The sequence below is a fragment of the Tachyglossus aculeatus genome, chromosome 10, assembly GCF_015852505.1.
Source record: "Tachyglossus aculeatus isolate mTacAcu1 chromosome 10, mTacAcu1.pri, whole genome shotgun sequence".
NCBI classification, from domain to species: domain Eukaryota; kingdom Metazoa; phylum Chordata; class Mammalia; order Monotremata; family Tachyglossidae; genus Tachyglossus; species Tachyglossus aculeatus.
The window spans coordinates 8,854,556-8,877,847 of NC_052075.1; the positions used below are offsets into that span (position 1 = coordinate 8,854,556).

General features: G+C 41.0%; 1 non-coding gene across 1 annotated transcript; it reads left to right on the top strand.

Moving 5' to 3' along the window:
• The first annotated feature begins 1,523 nt into the window (after window positions 1–1,523).
• On the top strand, window positions 1,524–1,660 carry LOC119933879. Its single transcript, XR_005452747.1, has one exon. It is a non-coding gene; the product is annotated as a small nucleolar RNA SNORA7 (small nucleolar RNA).
• Window positions 1,661–23,292: the final 21,632 nt, after the last annotated feature.

The window sequence follows — 23,292 nt, forward strand, 5'->3', positions numbered from 1 at the left end:
ATGGGCCTGGGAGAAAGAAGGATCTGGGTTCTAATCCCGGCTCTGCCACTTGTCTGCTGTGTGATCTCGGGCAAGGCACTTAACTCCTCTGTCCCTCAGTTTCCTCATCTGTAAAATAGGGATTAAGAGTGTGAGCCCTAAATGGAACAGGGATCGGGTCCAACCCGAATATCTTGTATCTACCCAGGTGCTTAGAACAGTGTCTGGCACACAGTATGTGCTTAACAGATAGGATTAAAAGGACAGGAGGAAGGGGAAGGAACAGAAGAAGAGAATAATAATAATGATGGCATTTGTTAAGTGCTTACTATGTGAGAAGCACTGTTGTAAGCGCTGGGGGGGATACAAGGTGATCAGATTGTCCCACGTGGGGCTCACAGTCTTAATGCTCATTTTACAGATGAGATAACTGAGGCTTAGTGACTTGTCCAGGGTCACACAGCAGACATGTGGCGGAGCCAGGATTAGAACCCATGACCTCTGGCTCCAAAGCCCATGCTCTTTCCACTGAGCCACGCTGCTTCCGAGAGAGAGAGAGAAGCTGACAAGGTGTTGGAGCCAGAAAGCAGCAGGTAATAAAAAGGGCTAGTAATCCAGGAGACCATTAGGCAAGACGACAATAGTCTAGCCTGGCAGGGAACAAGAGAGTCCTGGGGTCCAAAACACTGAAGTAGGGCCATATTGACTTCAAAGAGACTTTTGATTTCACAAGACTAGGCAGACTTTGGATCATGTACACCATATCTCTGAATTTAGCCGGACTAGAATAGTGAAGTGTATCACCAGGAAGCAAAGAGGCAATTGTTTCCAGCTGCTTTGAAGGATTTTACATACAATCTGATGGAGAATCAGGAAGGCATAATACCTCGGGAACCCTTGACATTTGTCCACAGAGCTTTTCCACACCCATCTATTACTGCTTCTTTCTTAACCTACAGCCCTGTCTATCTCTCCACATCTCTGCTCAATCAGAACATGTCTGGGTGAGGGTAGCTTTAAATTAAAATGGAAAACTGTCAAATATTTTCAAACTACTCTTCAGGGGACTACCAAAATATAAATCTCGTCCATCAATCAAAGGTATTTATTGAATGCTTACTGTGTGCAGACCACCGAGTTTTTTTTTTCCACAAGAATGTGATCAAGCAAGGAGGAAGACATATAAGCAACTTTTCTAGAGTTTATGATTCTTGAATATTGACAGTCGTGGTAGAATTGTTAAGCTCTTTGTGATAAGGGACTGTGTCTGTTTATTTTTATATCGTACTTTCCCAAGCACTTAGTACAGTGTTCTGCACACAGAAAGCTCTCAATAAATACGATTGAGTGAATTGAATGAATGAATAATAATTATGGTATTTGCTAACTAATAATTATGGCATTTATTAAATGTTTACTGTGTGGAAAGCACTTTACTAGGTACTGGGGTCAAAACAAGGTAGTGAGGTCGGAAGCAATGATTGTGGTAGTGATAGCAATGGTATTTAAGATAGCCACAATTTGTCTAGGGCTATAGAGGCCAGCACCTTCAGGGACACACCTGGAGAGTTTCCAGTACTCTACCAGTCTCAACTATGGGAAAGACAGACAAGCAGAGGCTTATCCATTCCATTCCTAGCTTGGCTAGTGGCTAGCGAGTGGAAGGCAATCTGCTACAAGTCAAAACCCACCTGTGCTGGGCAGCAGCAGGATGGGAGAGAGTCGAGAGTGGAGACTCAGATTTACTGCACGGAAGGAGGCAATGGTGAACCACTTTTGTATTTTTACAAAGCAAACTCTATGGATCCACTACCAGAATGATCGCAGATGGAGGTGGGTCTTTCTGGGAGAGATGTTTCCATGGCATCGCTATGGGTCAGACACGACTCAACAGCATAAGACAACAACAATGGAATCCAAGGAGGAAGATCCCTCTGGACAACTTAGTGATAGCATATGCTCATCATCATCATTATCATCAATCGTATTTATTGAGCGCTTACTGTGTGCAGAGCACTGTACTAAGTGCTTGGGAAGTACAAGTTGGCAACATATAGAGACAGTCCCTACCTAATAGTGGGCTCACAGTCTAAAAGGGGGAGAAAGAGAGCAAAACCAAACATACCAAGAAAATAAAATAAATAAAATAGATATGTACAAGTAAAATAAATAAATAAATAAATAGAGAAATAAATATGTACAAACATATATACATATAAGTGGGAGCACTTCTCCCAAGTGCTTGGAACAGTGCTCTTCATACTGTAAGTACTCGACAAATATGATTGATTGATTAATTGATTAATTGATTGAGAAGTTCAGCAGGATGAAGTCCAGCCAGGAAAACCCCCACCTTGCCCACCCGGAACAGCACAAACCTTGACTCTCCAGAAACCTGGCTACAGAGCGGCCATCCAAGCGTGTTACTGTGACCCTAATCAATCCCAGAATGACAAGACCCCCTACCATGCTGCTCTTTTCCTTAGGACTATTTCCTCTCAATCCACAGTCCCAAATCTGGGCTAAATAATCTACCAGTAATAGTAGTGTTATTGGTATTTGTTGAATGATCACTCGGTGCGGTGCACTGTATGAGACGCTTGGAAAGTACACAACTGAGAAGTGAGTATGTTATATTACCTGGATGTGAATAGAAGCAGTGTGGCCAAGTGAAAAGAGCACAGGACTAGGAGTCAGAAGACCTGGGTTCTAATCCTAGCTCTGCCACTCGCCTGCTGTGTGATGTAGAGCAAGGTGCTTAACTTCTCTGATCCCCAGTTTCCTTATCTGTAAAGGGAACATCTTAGATTGGGAGCCCTAGGTGGAATTGGGACTGTACCTGAATTTATTATCTTGTATTTACTCTAGCACTTAGCACAGTGTGTGGCACATAGTAAGTGTTGAATAGATGCTATTACAATTACTATTATTATTACACATTACCAGATCAAAAGGAGTTTACACTCTAGTAGGGAGACTAACATAAAAATATCTATAATTAGAATGGTCAAAATAAATAACTGAATAAACGTATAAACATGAATGCTTAGGAAGGGTACAAAAAATAAAATCCCAAGTGCTAACCTAGCACCTAATGCATCAAACCCATACTAGCAAAAGGAGGGTCAAGTTTTTGTTCTTCATTTCTTTTAAAATAAAATAATTTCTATAGATGTCCCATCAGTTCCAGATCACATAGTCTGTATGATGACAGCTATTGGGCAAACATGATGAAAAACATAATTTTCAGCTTTCGGTCCTCCTGACACTCTTTGAGAGATATGCCACATAATAACTAGAAGGAGAAGGGTAGATATGAAGCATAGCCGTTCAGCTTCACTGACAGGCAATGGATTATGTTAACTCCTTGTGACATGCTGAGTCAAAAAGAGGACCATGTACCATTATACATTTGGGGATGAAAAAGGTGTAAAAGTTTAGCAAATTCAAGGTGCCCAGTGTTACATGAAAAGAATAATCTCCACTTCCCTGGCTGAATCATGAAGAAAAGCAGTAGTGACAACTTACTTCCACATTTTCAGAGCATCTTGGTTCCTTCAAAATACCACTGGCAGCGACAGCAACAGTAACAACTGAGTCTTCACATTTATGGTTTTAATCATTTTACAGTTACTAAGCACCATTAACATGCCAGGTGTCACACTTTTCACTTACAAAATACATCGTCTCGACTGGCACAGAACTGAGTGACTTCCTACCAGCAGCCTCCTTATCAGCATTCCCAAAGGGTACCCAACCGAAGCAGTCATTTCCATAGATTCCCCCAAAGATCGCTGACCCTTCAAGAATAGAATTTAATTTAATGAAAGACAATAATAATAATAATGATGGTACTTGTTAATTAAGCTATGTGCCACGCACTGTACTAAACACTGGGGTGGATACAAGCAAATGGAGCTGGACACAGTCCCATGAGGAACTCGTCTCCATTCCCATTTTACAGAGAGATAACTGAAGCACCAAGAAGTGAAGCGACTTGCCCAAGGTCACATAGCAGAAAAGTGGCGTAGTCAAAATTAAAACCCATGATCTTCTGTCTCCCGGGCCTGGGCTCTGGCCACTATGCCATGCTTAAAGGTCAGATGCAAAACCGGGAGTTTTCACCATCTTTGTAGAAACCCTTGTGCTGGATGGGATCTCTAAGGGTCATTTAGTCCTTCTCCCTAACTCCAGGTCCACTGGCACATAAAAATGCCAACCTCTCATTCATTCATTCATCCAATTAAATCTATCAAGCACTTATTGTGTGCAGAGCACTATACTAAGCATTTAGGAGAGTATAATACAACAATAGACACATTCCCTGACCATAACGAGCTTACAGTCTAGAGATGAGTTTACAGTCTACCTTACTCTCCCCCACCAACCTCCCTGACTCAGTAGATCAACATCTATTTGTCATATCACAGGGTAATTGACCCAAATAAAGTGACCCACACAGTTAGTCTTCCAGTTCTTGCTCCTACAGTTGGTTTTGGAAACTCATTTTGTACCTAGAAGCACATTCTTTGAATAAGGGATAAAGTCATCTTGATTGTAACTCTCACCTCCTCCTCATCCATACTTGGACTGTGCTTAAAAATGCAAGTGGAACCACACAGAACACTAAAATCTCTAAAGGCAAAGCTACAGCATTGTCATTGACTTACCTAAATTTCCCCATCGAGCTTTCTTCCAATTCGGTGAGGGTGGAATGTTATGGTATTTGTTGCTCCAACAGAAATAATGAGGAGGAGAACATGCAAAAGCTAGATCACATTTGCTTAAGGATCCTGAAACCCAGAGGATATTTTGTTAACACCGATGCTCATAGTAAAGACATAAGCTGTGCCTGAAAGTTCAGGGACCTAGAAATGGCCAACTATTAATTAAGCCACAGTTGTTTGGAGGCATTGTGGACTTGGAATTAAAGCTTTTGGTTCTAATCCCCACTTTTCTGCAAGCCTTCTGTGGCTACCACAGGCAAGCCACTACATTTCTCTGTGCTTCAATTTTCATCTGAAAAACGGAGATGGTAATACCTCCCTCTCCTCTGTGTGTGCCCTACAAAGTCAAGGCATTTTCTTTATTTCTCCCCTCTGGGTTCATTAAAGGATCTAGTTCCACCCTCACTAGAACTGGAAAAAACGCCTTTACTCTTCTCCCTCTCCCTTCTGCATCACTCTGACTTGTTCCCTTCATTCATCATCTCCTCCCGGCTCCACAGCATTTATATACATATCTGTAATTTGTTTATGTATATTAATGTCTGTTTCCTCCTCTAGACTGGAGGCTCCTTGTGGGCAGGGAATGTGTCTGTTTATTGTTATACTGAAACAATAACTTATTGTAGGTGTAACTCTCCCAGTCACTTAGTACAGTGCCCTATGCACAGTAAGCACATACAACTGAATGAATGAACCCAAACAAACTCAGAGTGGGAACAGCTGAGGATATCATATTGAGGCCAGGGCTGCTAATCCCCAAACTAGGAAATCAGCATGATGTAGTGGATAGAGCACGAGGCTGGGAATCAGAACATCATGAATTCTAATCCCAGCTCTGCCACTTGTCTGCTGTGTGACCTTGGGCTAGTCATTTCACTGGGCCTCAGTTCCCTCATCTGTAAAATGGAGATTGAGGCTGTGAGCCCCAAGTGGGACAGGAACTGTGTCCAACTCGATTTGTTTGTATCCACCCCAGCATTTAGTACAGTGCCTGACACATAGTAAGTGCTTAGCAAATGCCATAATCAATATTATTGGCCCAGGAAACAAAGGACGGGCACTATGTCCGGGAATGAGAAGCCAATTGTTCTTTCATAAAGGCTCAGGTGACCCAGAGGGATCTTACCCCAGAGACAGGTGATTCCTCCCCCTGTCTAACCTATTGCAATAGTGATTCAGGCATGGGATCACATTTGTTCAGAATATAGAACCGATTCCTTAGGAGCCTCAAACCCTACTCAGTTCAAACCCTAACCACACGGACCTCACAGGGATGAAGGATGAATTGTTAAACGATGGATCAGAACACCTTTTCAGCCTTCCAGTAGAGAAACCATTGCTTATGGGGAGATCCCCCAACAACGTCATACTCTGGTCATATTTGTAGAATTGATTCTCTAGCCTGAACTAGAGTAGGGTAGAGTAGGACTAAGGAAGCACTTTAAAGGTTTCTTTCTGCATATGAATAGGCAGTCATCATCATCAATGGTATTTACTGAATGCTTACTGAGTGCAGAGCACTGTACTAAGTGCTTGGGAGAGTACAATATTACAGTTGATAGACATGTAGCGTGGCTCAGTGGAAAGTGGGAGTCAGAAGTGATGGGTTCTAATCCCAGCTCCGCCACTGGTCAGCTGGGTGACTTTAGGAAAGTCACTTGACTTCTCTGTGCCTCAGTTCCCTCATCTGTAAAATGGGGATGAAGACTGTGAGCCCCACGTGGGACAACCTGATTACCTTGTACCCCTTCAGCACTTAGAACAGTGCTTGGCACATAGTAAGCGCTCAACAAATGCCATCATCATTATGTGCCACAAGGAGCTTACAGTCTAGCTCCAGCAACATCAGGTAGCATCAGTGGAGGTGGTAAGTGCCTCCCCAGCCCAAACTCACCTTTCCTGTTTCTCTCTCTTCCTTTTCCTCCTCCACCCCTTTCTACATGTATTTTTTCTCCCCTCTCTTCCTCTCCCTTTCCCTCCAACTCAGCGCTGTTTAAGCTTCACCCTTATTTCACTCTTAGCCCCTCCTCCAAATGTGGTCACCTTTTCTCAGCCCCACACCCGGCTTCCGTTCTGATGCCATTATCAATCCTTCCCCTCTTCGGCCCAACTCTCCTCAATCCTGCTCCCAAGACCCAATCTCAGTGCCAAACACAGGATTAAATCAGTCTCTAAACACAAGATTTAATCAGCTAACAAAGGGTTTCCAGAAAGGCAGATGTGCTGAAACATAATGGTCTTGAGCCAGATATCAAACGTTAAATTCTGACTGTCAGTTGTACGAGCCATGAATTAACGGTAGAAGAGCAGATTGTAGAGGAGAGGCTGCAGCTAGTCACTTCTGTTTGGCTAAACTAACATCTGTACTTTGTGGGCAGCAAATGTGTCAACCAACTCTATTATATTGTACTCTCCCAAGAGCTGATTACTAGGCTCTCTACTCAGTAAGTATTCAATAAATATGATTGATTGATTGCTTGATCTGTACTAAAGAAGAATGGGATTGAGCCCAGATGTGCAAACTTTCTGAGCTCCCTTCATTCAGGCATGGGGCATAATATAACAAATCACCTTGGTCTTAGGTGAGCAATTGAACTCCAATCACCCATTCCCAGCCTTGCCTCTGTGATTTTCTGGTTCCATTCTCAGGATCATGGCCCAGGCCCGAGCCCCTCTCAGCTAAAAACAAGTGTGGTAAAATCACAAAAACTTTAATCTTAGCCTCCTCCTCCTCCTCCTCGTCATCATCACCTGTAATATTTTGATTTTACTCAGTTGAAGCCAGCCATACACCAGTTCTGCAAATTCCACTTCAGTCAATAAAAGCGTAAGCATCCAAAATAAAAATGCACATTTCCTCTCTGGCATTGTAAGATGCGGACAACGATAAAAACGAGTAATATTTTGAAAGTTTTTTTCCAAATTTCTCAAACTACTCCCTAAACATTAGCTAACTGATCTTCCCCAAATCCTAGTGACCTTAATTCAAAATAGAAAAACCCATGTCAAGCTTCAAAGGAAAAAAAATCACGACAAGCAATCCCTTTTAAACTGTAAGCTTGTTATGGCAGGGGATGTGTTTGCTAATTCTGTTGTACTGTACTCTCCCAAATACTTAGTAATAATAATGATGATGGTATTTGTTAAGGGCTTACTATGTGCCAAGTATTGTTCTAAGCTCTAGGGTAGATACAAGGTAATCAGGTTGTTCCACATGGGGTTCACAGTATTAATTCCCATTTTACAGGTTTTGTCCTCTGTCTCCCCCTTCTAGACTGTGAGCCCACTGTTGGGTAGGGACTGTCTCTATATGTTGCCAGCTTGTACTTCCCAAGCTCTTAGTACAGTGCTGTGCACACAGTAAGTGCTCAATAAATATGATTGATTGATACAGATGAGTTTACTGAGGCACAGAGAAGTTAAGTGACTGGCCCAAAGTCACACAGCTGATAACTGGCAGGACCAGGATTAGACCCTAGGACCTCTGAATCCCTAGCCCATGCTCTTTCCACTAAGCCAATGCTCTGCACAGAGTAAGTGCTCAATAAATACCATTGATGATGATGGATTCTAAACATGAATTATCATCCCTATCCCCTAGAAACACCTTCCAGCAACTGTTCTAGAAACAGCCCACAGCAACTGCTCTAGAATCATCTTTTCCAAACAGTTGCCTGTCCCTAAATCAAAGAAAGTAAAATCCCACCCTAAAAGTAGTCAGGCATTGTTCCCCCAAGGAAAAGGGAAGGAACTGATCACTGGGCCATCTCCAAGTAACATTGATTGTTTACCATTAACAAACCAGTGTCACATAAATCTTGCAATTCCAGGCTCCACATAAATGGATAATTCAGCAGAGAGCAGAGTTAGAGCAGAAGGTAAGGCCAAGCAACCACCTCAAGGACATATAAAACGCCAAATTTCTAAACACACAACTATGATAATCTCTGCGGCATTTTTAGTTAAGCTCTTACTCTCTGCCAAGCCCTGCCCTAAGTACTGAGTAGACACAAGCTAATCAGATTGGGCATAGTTCCTGTCCCACAAGGAACTCAACATCTAAAATAGAGGGATAAGACTAGGCTATATGAGACAAGTTCATTCTCTGGGACAGATGAGAAGTGGCATGGCCTAATGGATAGAACATGGGATTGGGAGTCAGAAAATACCTGGATTCTAATCCCAGCTCTGCCACTTGTCTGCTGTGTGGCCTTGGGCAAGTCGCTTAACTTCTCTGGGCCTCATTTACCTCATCTGTAAAATAATAATGATGGTATTTGTTAAGCACTTACTAAGTTCTGAGTTGGGGATGAAGACTGTCAGCCCCATGTGGGACATGGACTATGTCCAACGTGATTAGCATGTATCTATCCCAGGGTGTAGTATCGTGCCAGGCATATAGTAAATGCTTAACAAATACCATAAAAAAACTAATTTTTTAAATCAATCAGTGGATTTTATCAATCACTTATGGTTTGCAGAGCATGGCTCAGTGGAAAGAGCACGGGCTTGGGAGTCAGAGGTCATGGGTTCTAATCCCGGCTCTGCCACATATCTGCTGTGTGACCTTGGACAAGTCACTTAATTTCTCTGAGCCTCTGTTACCTCATCTGTAAAATGGGGATGAAGACTGTGAGCCCCACATGGGACAACCTGATCTCCTTGTATCCCTCCGAGTGCTTAGAACAGTGCTTTGCACATAGTAAGCACTTAACAAATGCCATCATTGTTATTATAAGTGCTTGGGAGAGTACAATATAATAGAGTTGGTAGACATGATCCCTGTCCACAAGGAGTTCACAATTCAGAAAGGGGAGCCAATTACTTGGTAATCTGATCTAATTACTTGGTAGCTTCACTCCCTAAAACTGTGGTATTATTAAGCCTGCTAGGAATAGCAAAGTGTTTGGACGGCCACTTCTTTATTTCTTCTCCTTGTTCTTAGACTTTCTCCTATTATTTTTTATTATGACATTTAGGCTATTGTTCCATGCTCTTTGCCATCAAGACATTCAGTAAATATAAATAGCAGCAAGAGTATTTTTTTTAATTTTTTGTTGACATCCCTACTGTAATGTGTAATTAGCTCTACTGGCAGAACTTTACTTGCCGAGATAAAATATCTTTAATAGTATCTTTTCACATCTACATAGCATTGCTGTGATTTTCATTCTAAAGCCAATTTTAAATGTGTGCGCAAATTATACATCTAACATAGGATCTTATTTTGTGAAACATAACCACTGGAAATTGACGTTTTTAACAATCTGCTTCTCGTGTCTATTGGAGAAGGTTATTATGCTGAAACAAAAAAAAAAACACTTACGTAGTTGGCATTCATCTAAAGCTTCTTTTTTATCCTTTTTTTGTATTATTATGGCGAGTTCCATCCAGGGAGAAGTTAGTCCTTTTTTTATATGGCATTTGTTTAAGCGCTTACTATGAGAAGCAGCGTAGCTCAGCGGAAAGAGCCGGGACTTTGGAGTCAGAGGTCATGGGTTCAAATCCCGGGTCTGCCAATTGTCAGTTGTCCCACGGGGGGCTCACAGTCTTAATCCCCATTTTACAGATGAGGTAACTGAGACACAGAGAAGTTAAGTGACTTACCCAAAGTCACACAGCTGACAATTGGCAGAGCTGGGATTTGAACCCATGATCCCTGACTCTAAAGCCCAGGCTCTTTCCACTGAGCCACGCTGCTTCTCAAATAGAGCCTAGGTCCTCTGATTCCGAGGTCTGTGCTCTATCCACTAGACCAGGCAATACAGTCCTAATGGAATTTGCAGGAATTCTCTTTTATCCTGTACATGGAATGTACCCCAGGTATGGGAATGAACACTAGATAGTTTGGATTAAACACAAAGAAATGCACTCATAATTCTTATTTACAGGGAAGGTGCAATTATATTTTCTTTATCCTTAGTATTGATGGTGGAATACCAGCTTTGAGAAAGGAATCAAAATAGCCAATGAACTAAATTGACAAAAATTGTGTGTGGGAGTAGTGCTGGTTGCTTTTCAGCTAAAGTTATAATCTTCTTGTCAGTCTTCTACTGAGATAAATTCGTTTGAAAGGTTTAAGGCAATAACACTGAAAATGTCAGAAAAACATAGTTGTGCAACTCAAAAAAACTTCTGAAATATTATATTCATTAATATAAACTAAAAGTATTTTTTTGTAGTTAACAGAAGGTTGTTTGCAATAATTCTTTTCAGAGGTTCTTTGACATTGAGGTACATGTTTATCACCAATCACTTTCTAAAGCCATGACCCCTTAAATCATACAAGAAATTGTCCATGTAGCATCTTCCCTTATTAAATTTCTCCTTTAGTAATATTTTAAGGCGGGTAATTCTCATTCGACCATATGCTTAATGACAAGAATCATGGAACCCTGATGTTTCTGGAGCACATAAACATGCTCCATCAGAAAAAAATGCTTACAAAAAAAGATGTTGTTCAAATTCAATTGCAAATAATTGAAGAAATATGTTGTGGGCTTGCTTTCCACCAAAAAACTACTTTGACTGAATTCAAGAGGTCTTCCCCAACTGTTCAAGATGAAGCTCGTGGATTTTTCATTCAAGTTAATCATTCTTTCACAGCACCAATTTATGAGGTCAAGGAACTTCATTGTTGCACTCTTCACAAATTCTGCAATTGACTACTTTTCTAAACAATCGGAATAAAAAAAGTACTTCTTTTTTTCCTCCGTCCACCATTCTTGCTGAACCTAAGACATAGGAGGAATTTAAAATTATTGTTTCTTTAAATCCAGACCATTTTAATACATGAGAAGTCAGTTTCCAGAAACAGAGGAGCACTGAAAGTTGCATTCCGTAAACTTAAAACTTTGAAAGGCAAATGCAAAATATGGGAATGATTGGAATATTGCCACACCGAATTCCCTGTATTCAGTGACTTTCTCACTGAGAAAATCCTCTTACCAAAGCTCCAGGCCTCAACCATACATATTTAGATGCTGATGAGGAGAATCGTAGCTCTCTACACCTGTTTCTTGTATGTTTTAATATCCATTTCGACATCTCAACAACGGGCATCTCGTGGTTGTAATAGAGGAAATTCTGAGGGTTACTGGAACTGCTGCAGAATCTTTATGAATAGGCACTTGCTGTCCCACAACCACCATGCCTCCAACCATTGCTAAGATTTTATATCTGTGAGCTAGCGGAGGGAAATACCCTTTTCTCAGTTCCACAACAATTAAGGCCACAGAAGCGTCTCTCCACAGGCTACCGACCAACAGACCCTCCTCCTCTGACTGTGAGGTGAAGGAGATGCGGGGAAGAGAGAGGGAAGCTCATTAAGATCTGCCAATCAACTCTAGTTGACGCTCTTAACTCTCCACATTAACACTTGATATGTGGTGGGTTGATTAAAATGTCACTGCAATCTGTAGTGCATAGTGATTCTTCCAAAATACACATTGATTCTCTTTTGCCAATGATGGTGGTGACAAGAAACTCTAATGAATCATAAGATACTCTCGGCTGTATTCTTCTGTTCTAGCAATTGATTTTCTTAGCAGCCTAAAAAAATGCCTCTTTGATTTGACGGAGTTTCACATACATTTAAATTCACTGCATTTTAATGTTCTGTGGGGCTTCCTGAAGGTGAAGCTGAAAGAAAATAGTCTGTGTGGGGTGGAAAATTAATGGTTTTCAGAAAAGAAGGCTATCATGCTTAATATGTGCTATTTAACTCTCCAACTTCTCAAGCAATACCTTGAAGGAAGGACTTTTCTACCCCTTGTCCCTCTAGATGCTTTGCTTACATCTCTCTGAATCAGTACTGCTGCCCGTCATTTTGGTCGTTACTCCTTTTGGGGAGTAGCTGATCTAAACTCCTCTCCTCCAGAACTCTAGGGTCCCCATGGGGCAGTTTGGGGTTTTGGCCACCTCCATCTTGTGACCTCCTTCAAGGTGTTCCTTGGGGAACACCCTGGACAACATTTAGGACGTTTAAAACATCAAGAAGGTTGGAGGAGCAGCGTGGCTTAGTGGAAAGAGCACGGACTTGAGAGTCAGAGGTCGTGGGTTCTAATCCCAGCTCTGCCACTTGTCAGCTATGTGACTTTGGTCAAGTCACTTCACTTCTCTGGGCTTCAGTTACCTCATCTGTAAAATGAGGATGAAGACTGTGAGCACCACGTGGGACAACCTGATTACCTTGTATCTACCCCAGTGCTTAGAACAGTGCTTGGCACATAGTAAGTTCTTAACAAATACCATCATTATCAAGAAGGTTGCATCAGTTTTCCATCCAAGATGGTTTTGCCTGAAATGGGTGTTGCCTGATTGTAGACCTCTCCAAGGAATATTTAACTTGCAAATTTTTCTGTTGACATTGTTGAATTTTAATCACATTTTTTGTTGATTGGATAAGACCAATAGTGGGGTTTTGATGTTAAGTGACTGAGCTATTTGAGGGGTAAGGGCCATGGCTTAATTGATTTTTGTAGAATTATTCATTCATTCAATCATATGTATTAAGCACTTACTGTGTTCACAGCACTGTACCAAGCCCTTGGGAAAGTACAATACAATAAACCATGATATTCCCTGCCTACAGTGAGCTCACAAACTAGGGGCTGGGGCTGGGGAGGGGCAGACATCAATACAAATAAATAAAATTGCATATATATACATATATATATATATATATATATATATATATATAAGTTCTGTGAGGCTGGGCGGGGGGAGAAAAGAAAAGGGAGCAAGTCAGGGCAAGTAGAAGGGAGTGGGAGATGAAGATTTATACCAGTGCTTCACTCACTGTAAACTCATAAAAAATGCCACCATTCTTCATGATAGTATTGACAATATTTATTAGTCATTATATTCATGACTGTAAGTAAGCTCATTGAGGACTGGGATCTACCAACTCCAATGTATTATGTTCTCCCAAGCATTTAATATAGTGTTCTGTACATAGTAAATGCTCAAGGAATACCAATGATTTTGATTATTAAAATAATGATGATAATATGGACCCTGTGAAGAAACAAGACAAGGTAACATAGAATTCTGAGTGAATTAAATTCACTCTTGATGGTGAAAGCTTCAGCGCAAAATGAATATAAAATTTCACCTAAAGTTATCTTTCCCTTGAATCATATTTCTGTTTCCACATGCAGTTTTAACCAAGTCTCATTCTCCTGATGCTTCTGACCAATCTTGCTAAGAACCAATTCAGAGCACTCAGCTCAGCCCCTGAGGACATGGGTGGACTAAACAATTTACTTCTCTTGTATTCATCTTAGCATTCAGCATAGTGCTTGATATTAGTTAGCATTTAACAAATGCCACTATTATTATTATTGTTACTATTATTTCAGATATTCTCCTGAGAGCAGCTGCCACCCTCACAAACTTTCCACTAACACCCTAGCTTTCTAAGTGACTTTGAAACCTTCTTGGGAAATGGCTCCTATACAATGACCACAGAGACCAGAAGGGAGGGGAAGTGTTTAGTACAGTGCTTTGCATATGGTAAGTGCTCAATAAATACAATTGAATGAATGAGAGGAAACTGTCCTTGGTTTCATTTCTCTATTCTCTACTCAAACTAGAGCATGGGAGGCCTCTGAAACCTTTGATTAGGATCATTTTCCCATTTGGTTTTGAAGGTGGTTATTAGTTGCCTAGTATAATAGTATTTATTAAGAGCTTACCTTGTGCAGAGCACTGTACTAAGCATTGAGAGAGAATACACAGGTATGAATTTGACAATATCCCTGTCCCTTAGGGAGCTCACAGTCCAAGAGCGTAAGTGCGTAGAAGGGATTGGAGATAGGAACATCAGGAGTGGTGAAACATTAAACACAACAATATAAACAAATACACAAAATAGGCTAGAAGCTTTGAAGAGCATGGAAGAGTGTGAGAGCATGTGGGAGCAGCTTTTATCCCTGGCCCAGCATATATGGAGGATGCTGGGAGTAGGGACCCTTGGTGGTGGGAGGGAAGGTGGTGGTTACATGGGGATTTTCTTGACTGGGTGGAATATAGACTGTAATTGCCTAAGAAAAATGGAAACTGAGCACTTCTGAATGTATACCTATTCAATGGGACAAATCTGAGGCCATAGTAGCCTAATTTTTTTATGGTATTTGTTTTCAGCTTACTATGTGCTAGGCACTGTATTAAGCACTGGGGTAGATACAAGCTAAACTGGTTGGACATAGTCCATGTCCCACGTAGGGCTCACAGTTTTCATCCCCATTTTATAGACGAGGGAACTGAGGCACAGAAAAGTTAAGTTACTTAACCAGGGTCACACAGCAGATGTGGCAGAACTGGGATTAGAACCCAGGACCTTCTGACTCTCAGGTCCATTCTACAGGTCTGCATGCAACAGTGTGGACTTTCAGGATTTCCATCCGCAAGTGTTTGGAAGGCGGCTGGAAATACATCTCTGTCAGGAAAGTTTTAGTAAACGTGGCTTGGCAGAAGTGGGAGGTTTAGGCACTTGTACTTGGAGAATGATAGGCAGGATTTTAAACTGGATTTAATAAAAGGATACTTAGGAATGACTTGGAAAAAATTTCCTCTCAAACTAAGAACCCCCTTTGGGACAGCAGCTGTGTCTAATCAGTTTTCTATAAAAACGTTCAGGAAATGTCACCCCACTCCTCAAAAAACTCCAGTGGTTGCCCATCCACCTCCGCATCAGGCAAAAACTCCTCACCATTGGCTCCATTACCTTGCCCCCTTCTACCTCTCCTCACTACTCTCACCCAGCCCACACACTTCGCTCCTCTAATTCTAACCACACTGCAAACAGAGAAGCAGCGTGGCTCAGTCGAAAGAGCCCGGGCTTGGGAGTCAGAGGTCATGGGTTCTAATCCCGGCTCCGCCACTTGTCAGCTGTGTGACTTTGGGCAAGTCACTTACCTTCTCTGTGCCTCAGTTCCCTCATCTGTAAAATGGGGATGAAAACTGTGAGTCCCACGTGGGACAACCTGATTACCTTGTATCCTCCCCAGCAATTAGAACAGTGCTCGGCACATAGAAAGCACTTAACAAAAACCATCATTATTATTATTAACCTTTGCACTGTACCTTAATTTCGCCTATTTCACTGACAACTCTTCACCCATGTCCTGCCTCTGGCCTGAAATGCCCTCCCTCCTCAAGTCTGACAGGTAATTACTCTCCCCAGCTTCAAAGCCTTACTGAAGGAATATCCCCTGCATGAGGCCTTCCCTAAATCCTCCCTTTCCTCTTCTCCCACTCCCTTCTGCATCGCCCTGTCTTGCTCGCTCTCATTTTCCCCCCACTCAGCCCCACAGCACTCTGTACATATCCATATTTATATATATATATTAATGTCTGTCTCCTCAGCTCTAGACTGTAAACTCGAGGGCAGCGAATGTGTCTATTTATTGTTGTATTGTACTCTCCCAAGTGCTAAGTACAGTGCTCTGCACACAAAAAGCACTCAATAAATGTGAATGAATGAATGAATAATGTGATTATTCAGAATCTATCTTTGTGCTTAGAACAGTGTTTGTTACAGAGCTAGCACTCGACAAATGCCACAATTATTATTATTAAATACTAAAACACTCAAACTGTAAGGATTTTCCAACTTGGGCTCATAGATTTCATAGTTATTTTTCCAAGTAAAAGACAAGCTCAGAAGACTGGGGTTGATCAGATTTTTCCGGTAGCACATCCTCCTGCCTTGAAGAAACAAACAAAAGGAAAAAATGCTTCCTGCCTCTAGGCAATTAGAAAGAAAAGGGCAAAATGTATAGCCAGACCTTGACATTCAACTATCTAATGGGAAAATATTAAAAGGTTTTGCTATGGATAATTTAGCTAAGGGGATGCTGAGGAGTTAATGTCTAAAAAAAGTTAAACTTGGAGTAGAAAGAATTACGTAGTAAGGGCAAAAGGGTATAAATTCCAGAGAAAGAGAATTAAATTGAATGAACTCTCCCATTTGAAATTTTTTGTGGCAGAAAGATTCATCAGACTTGGATTAAACTCCATAGACTATGTGCCGGAAAATGATTTTTTGCCATATAGTTCCTTTCATGCTATGAATATACTTAAACACAAAAAAGAGTTAAAAATCACAACACAGGGTGCCATTATGACAAATGAAGTTTCCAAGCCAGGCCTTGAAGCGGGAAAATAAAAAGAACCCAGTTTTCTGAAAGGGCATTACCAAAAAACTGAAGGCACAGCAAGCACTTCAGAGATGGAGAAGTGATAAGCAATGTTCTCCCACGGGCCATTGCTTCGGTGATTGACTTACAGGAGGTTGACGTAGTTAGACTATCCTAGTTTTGACCTTCCAGTTCACTGGGGTCTGAAATGAATCTGAAGTAAACTCATTATCTCTTCTGACTCAGTGTGGGATAATTGTTATTTAAATAGGCCTGTAGGTGTACACAGTGCAGCACATTAGGTGAAACTCCAGGAAAGAAATTGAGAACGAACAACTCTGTCCTTGAAGTGCCTGCCATCTAGATCCTTGTTTAGAGAGGCATAAAATAGCACTCCCTCCCAGACTCTTGCTCTCCCACGCAAATCTTAGTCGGCACTGAGAGGTGTGAGGTTGTTAGTTACCGAAGAGAGATGGGGTTCAGAACTAAGGGGAATTAACTCTAGTCTTATGACCTGATGATTGACTGTGAAGCCTTCCTCTCTCCAGCTATATAATTAGTGCTGTGCTAGTCCCCTTCTGGACTGGAAGAATTGGGGCAACTCCCCATGCCCTTAGCTTAATAGACAGTTCTCCTATACTGTGAAGGCTGCGTTTCGGCAGATCCCCTCGTTAAGCAAAATTTGTGTTGTGGATCTCAGTATGTATAACACTAAAGAATTACACAAAACGATTTCTTCTGACCCTGTGTGGCACTGTGTCCAAAGGGGCTCCTGTTGTTGCATGAACAATAAGAAGCAGTGTGGACTATGGATAGAGCGAGGGACTAGGAGGCAGGAAGACCTGGATTCTAATCCCAGCTTCGCCACTTATCATCTGTATGACCTTGACACTTAACTTCTCTGTGCCTCAGTTACCTCACCTGTAAAATGGGGTTTAAGACTGTGAGCCCCATCTCCCCCTTCTAGACTGTGAGCCCATTTTTGGGTAGGGACTGTCTCTATATTTTCCCTACTTGTACTTCCCAAGCGCTTAGTACAGTGCTCTGCACACAGTAAGGGCTCAATAAATACAATTAAATGATTGTGGGACAGGGATTGTGCCCAACCTGATTTCCTTGTAGCGTGGCTCAGTGGAAAGAGCACGGGCTTTGGAGTCAGAGGTCATGGGTTCAAATCCCAACTCTGCCAATTGTCTGGTGTGTGACTTTGGACAATCAATCAATCAATCGTATTTATTGAGTGCTTACTGTGTGCAGAGCACCGTACTAAGTGCTTGGGAAGTACAAGTTGGCAACAAGTCACTTAACTTCTCTGTGCCTTAGTTACCTCCTCTGTAAAAATGGGGATCAAGACTGTGAGCCCCCCGTGGGACAACCTGATCACCTTGTAACCTCCCCAGTGCTTAGAACAGTGCTCTGCACATAGTAAGCACTTAATAAATGTCGTCATTATTATTACCACCAGCACTTAGAAAAGTGCCTGGCACATAGTAAGTGCTTAACAAATATCATTTTTAAAAAATGAACATTTCCCCACTTCCCTAACAAAATTCTAGCCAAAACGCTAAGTGAAAACACAGGATGTGGTAGAATTGAGTGTACCCGCGAGTGATACTTAGATACTGGTGTGAATCTCATTCAGTGTTCAGCAAAACTGTGCATAGAGTCTTTTTATAAAGATGAATTCAGTATGACTGGATGTAACTACAATATCAGCAGTTTGAGAAGAGTTCTGGAAATAATTAGTTTATTTAATCAACATAGTAACTGATGAAAGTGTTAGATCTTGAAGGGTTCTTTCATACTGTCAGAGCTCAATAGATATGAGTGATTGATTGACTGATCATTCAAATTAACTGGTCATTGCCAAATCGCTACTTCATTTGCTGCTGATACACTATTGCTGATTCACTCCTGGCATCCTTCTCAGAACTTAAGGAATTGAAATTCCTTGAAAAACATGTGTCTACTGTTGTATTCTTCAGAGGTACTTGCATATTCTAATCCATTTGTGTCATTTTAGGAGAGGAAATATGCCTTTTCTCCATTTTAAGTAGGACCTGGACCATAATTTTCTTTTTCCTTCCCCTTTTAAATCAATTAATGGTACTTGAGTGCCTCCCAAGTGCAAAGCAAGATACTAAGCACCTGAGAGAGCAAAACAGAGACAAGATGCCCCCTGCCTTCAAGGATCTTACAATCTAATAAAATTGGAAAATATATAATTATATATTATAAATTATTTATTTACAGTAATACCTATCTCCCCCTCTAGACTGTAAACTCATCATGGGCAGGGAACGTGGTACTCTCCCAAGTGCTTAGTACAGTGCCTTGCATGGAGTAAGCACTCAATAAACACCATTGATTGATTGATTGATTGATTGTAAATCCTGGCTTGTATTTGAGTTTTAAATTCAGAATATTTTTATTTTTAATATATGACCTCTACAAGTTGGACTACAGCTCATTTCTTAAGCTATAGATCCCAACTCAGTCTCAAGTTAAAATTCAGTAATGGGCAGTCACAGCAATGTGGTTGATGAACGATGAGGTAAGATCAATTTGAAAACCAAAGACTATTTGTTTTATGATACTCTGTAATGTCCTTCCTTGTCATTTCATTTTTATATGAGGTCTTTGGATGGTTATTGGTCTCTGGGGAGTCACTGGGTAGAAGAGCTTGGTTTAACAGGTTTGCTAGTCTGATTACATATGAAGGAGTCCTATAAAATTCTTTTAGTTCATCTGGGGCTTTTTCCAACAGTAATTTTAAGGAAAACTAGTGGTTCATATTAACAATAAAAGAAAACAAAATATTTTTAAGTACGAGATTTGAAACTCTGCTTAATTTTCATTGCCTAAGGTTGAAAGGAAGTTGTTGCTGAAAACGAATAGCTCTGATCTACATGAAATATATATGAAATAGCTGGTGACATTATTACTGTTTCCTCCCTGAAGCAATACTATCTGTGAAGCCCTAAGACAGAATTGTAGGAGAAATCAGTCAGACTGACTTAAAGGATGATCCAACCAGATATGAGGGGGAATAGAGAGAAAGGAGAATCAGACTAAATGAAGAATCATTGATTTCATAAGCAATGCTGGAGATAATTATCCATCTTGGTTACAACTGAATAGCAATTACATTTCTTCATGTTGAATAACTGAATGAATAAATGTTGAATAAATGAATATACATTTCATAGATGGAGTGAAGGGGGTGACAAGGATGGGAATACTTTCTAATGGGAACAAAGTTTCCAATTGGATCATAACTGCATCTCCTCTCCACATAAAATCAACCAATTGCCTGAGGTCATTTTCATTCAAGATTTAATAGCAATTGCATGTCAACCCCAAATAAAAATATTTACACTTTCATGATTTGCATAGGGTTCAATATGCTTGTATTCCACTCAAAATATGTGAGGAATAAATGTAGGAAACTTTACACAATACTTCTGTTTTGAAAGTTCAATGTGGAAATATTGATAGAACTTCTGTTTCTGAATAACTATTTCCAGTCTTCAATGATCCCAAATAACAGTTTTTTTCTTATTTTAGGTACAGGATTTCAACGGGATTTCAGAAAGGAGCAGTCTGACTATTGCCTATGGTTAAAGCAAAGCTGTTTCCTAACACCTACAACTATTTTTCAAGTAAAGTGAGTACATAATTGTTTCACCAGTCAACAACAATTTCACCCTCTAATGGCAAAGTGGCTACCTCATTACAACTTTCAACCAAACACAATATATCAGACTTTTCGACCTGGTGAGGTGATGTTGCTTAATGCTTGCCTGATTTTCATGCTCTCCGAAAGAGGTAGAAAATTAACTAATTTAAGTTTCCATTTGGGGGGGCCTCAGACTTAATAAAAGCAGATATTCGGTGGCAGAATCTTTGTTCTGTTTGAAATTCAGCAAGATGGTAGCTCAAAGGACTATATCCAAAATATTTTTTGGAGAATATCAACATTAAGCACATTACTTACAATGGTAAAGCAGTGGATGTTTCACAAAAGCTATAACATATCTCAATATAGTACTGAATGAGGAAAATGAGGCTGTGAGACCTTCAGAGTCTTGAAATTGACTGTAGAAAATCGGGTTACTTCTACCTAATTGGTGAGAAAGCTACAGTGATTTTTAAAGACTCAAATAGCTGCTTGTCATTCTTATAAAAGGCTCTCTTTCTTTTAATTGCTAAGTGCAACAGAGTTGCAGGTTTGGGGACTCACTTTAGATCTGAGCAGTAACAGACAAAGAAAGGAGGCCACTAGGTTGTTGTAAAGAGCATTCATTCAGTCATATTTATTGAGCACTTACTGTGTGCAGAGCACTGGGTAGTTAGGGCTGGGAGGGAGTGAGGGGCAGAAGATGTAGCCTCTATTCCTGCCTCTTTGCCCAGCTGATGGTGTGACCTAGAGCAAGTCATTTTCCAAAAGCAACATCCAAATGACTCACGGCTCAATTTGAAGAAAGCCAAGATGGAGGTCTTCATCTTCTGGAAAATTAAGCTTATTATGTTTAATAAAGATCAGATGGAATTTTTTTCTCTATTAAAGTAAATTTTATATTACGTCCAGAAGTTGGACAGAAGCCTATAGTATGGCTCCAGAAAACCACCTATCAAGTCCTATCTGTGGCAAGGGAATATGAGAGGAGTGACCACTTAGGGCTTTCCCCTTCCACTTCTAAATTCTGCTGATCAGTGAGAGACAAAAAGTCAGCTATAGCACATCCTCCTTCCAATACCACCACAGGACACTTGGGTTCATAGAGGGAGATTCACCCTTCTGTCCACAGCACCAGAAAGTCCCAGCGTATTCAGTATTCAAGGACAGCTGGAAAAATCCAGTTAGGAAAGACTGGTCCTTTGACCTATTTGCTTTCCAATCATTTGTACCATTTCACATCCCTAGCTAATGTTGTTCCAATGGTCGAGGCATCGCTGTTTTGGGAGACTAAAAATGTTATCTTTATGTAGGTCTTTCCTTCCCTAGATGATAGGCTCCTTGTGTTCGGAGTACAGATCTGCTGACTGCTTTGTAGGAACTTTTTCATGGGGATCTGTATAAAATAATGCACGCAGGTGATATTATTGATAGCGGTGAGGTTTACCGGGACTGCTCAGCAGCTAGTGCTATTCATTAGTCCCATAAAAATAAAACATTAAAACTGAGGGACATCTTCTTTTCAACCCATATGGAACCTTCTTTATCCCTGCAGTATCCAAACCTGCAAATGTCAGCATCTGACTCCCTGGGCCCTCCAGGGATAGTGAATCAGATTAGCAATATATTTTAAGAGCACTATTGCAAGGGAACACCAATAAAAAGAAGAAGGGTGTTATACTGGGATAAATCTCTATTTCTGACCTGTCACTCCCATCAAACTTTTATTTTAGACATCTGTGAGCACATTGAATTTGGAGGGAGAGAGGAATTAGATGAATCCAGAGTATCACAGTTTGCTTTCGAGAACTGAAGTGTCATCTGGTTTTTGAGCTATCATAGGGCATGTGTCAACACAAACATTACTGCTACTATTATTTAGTGAATGCCTGCTTTGTGCATTGCACAATACTAGGTACTTGGTAACATACCAAGAACATATGGACTTCAGATAGTCTTCACCCACAAAGTGTGGGAAACAAAGTATTGATTTCAACTGTCAAACAAAAGAGGTGGCCTTAAACTTCCCTTTCTGGTTCCAGGCTGCGGAATGACGAGTTGGAAGCAATTCATTCATTCATTCATTCAATCGTATCTATTGAGGGCTTTCTGTGTGCAAAGCTCTGTACTAAGGACTTAGGAGAGTACAATTAATCAATCAATCAATCAATCGTATTTATTGAGCATTTACTGTGTGCAGAGCACTGTACTAAGCACTTAATAAACAGACACATTCCCCACCCACAACGAGCTTACAATCTAAAGGGGGAGATAGGCATTAATATAAATGAATAAATAAATTACAGATCCATACATATGTTCTGTGGGGCTGGGAGGGGGAATGAACAAAGTGAGCAAGTCAGGGTGACGCAGAAGGGAGAGGGAGAAGATGAAAGGGGGGCTCAGTCAGGACAGGCCTCTTGGATGATAAAATGATGGTAAGGAGAAATCCTAGGAGGGGAGCCCTGAACCGTGACCCCCTGAATGGCCCAGTCTCAATGACAAGGGACTTAGGCTGAGCTCTGAGCTTCACCAGGCCTCCAGGCTGGCAGGAAGTCTCAGCTAAGACTAATCTGAAGCACAGTGTGCAAAGCTGAACAAGAGTCCTGTGGGTCACACGTAATGCTAGAGTACCAGCCTAGCTGAGGGACAGTGGCTCCGGGACCAGAACTCTGGAAGCAACACAACAGGGGAATGCTAGACTGGGCTCCTGGAGGCCACACAATAGACCCAAGCACACCTCCTAACTGCACAAGACAGACAT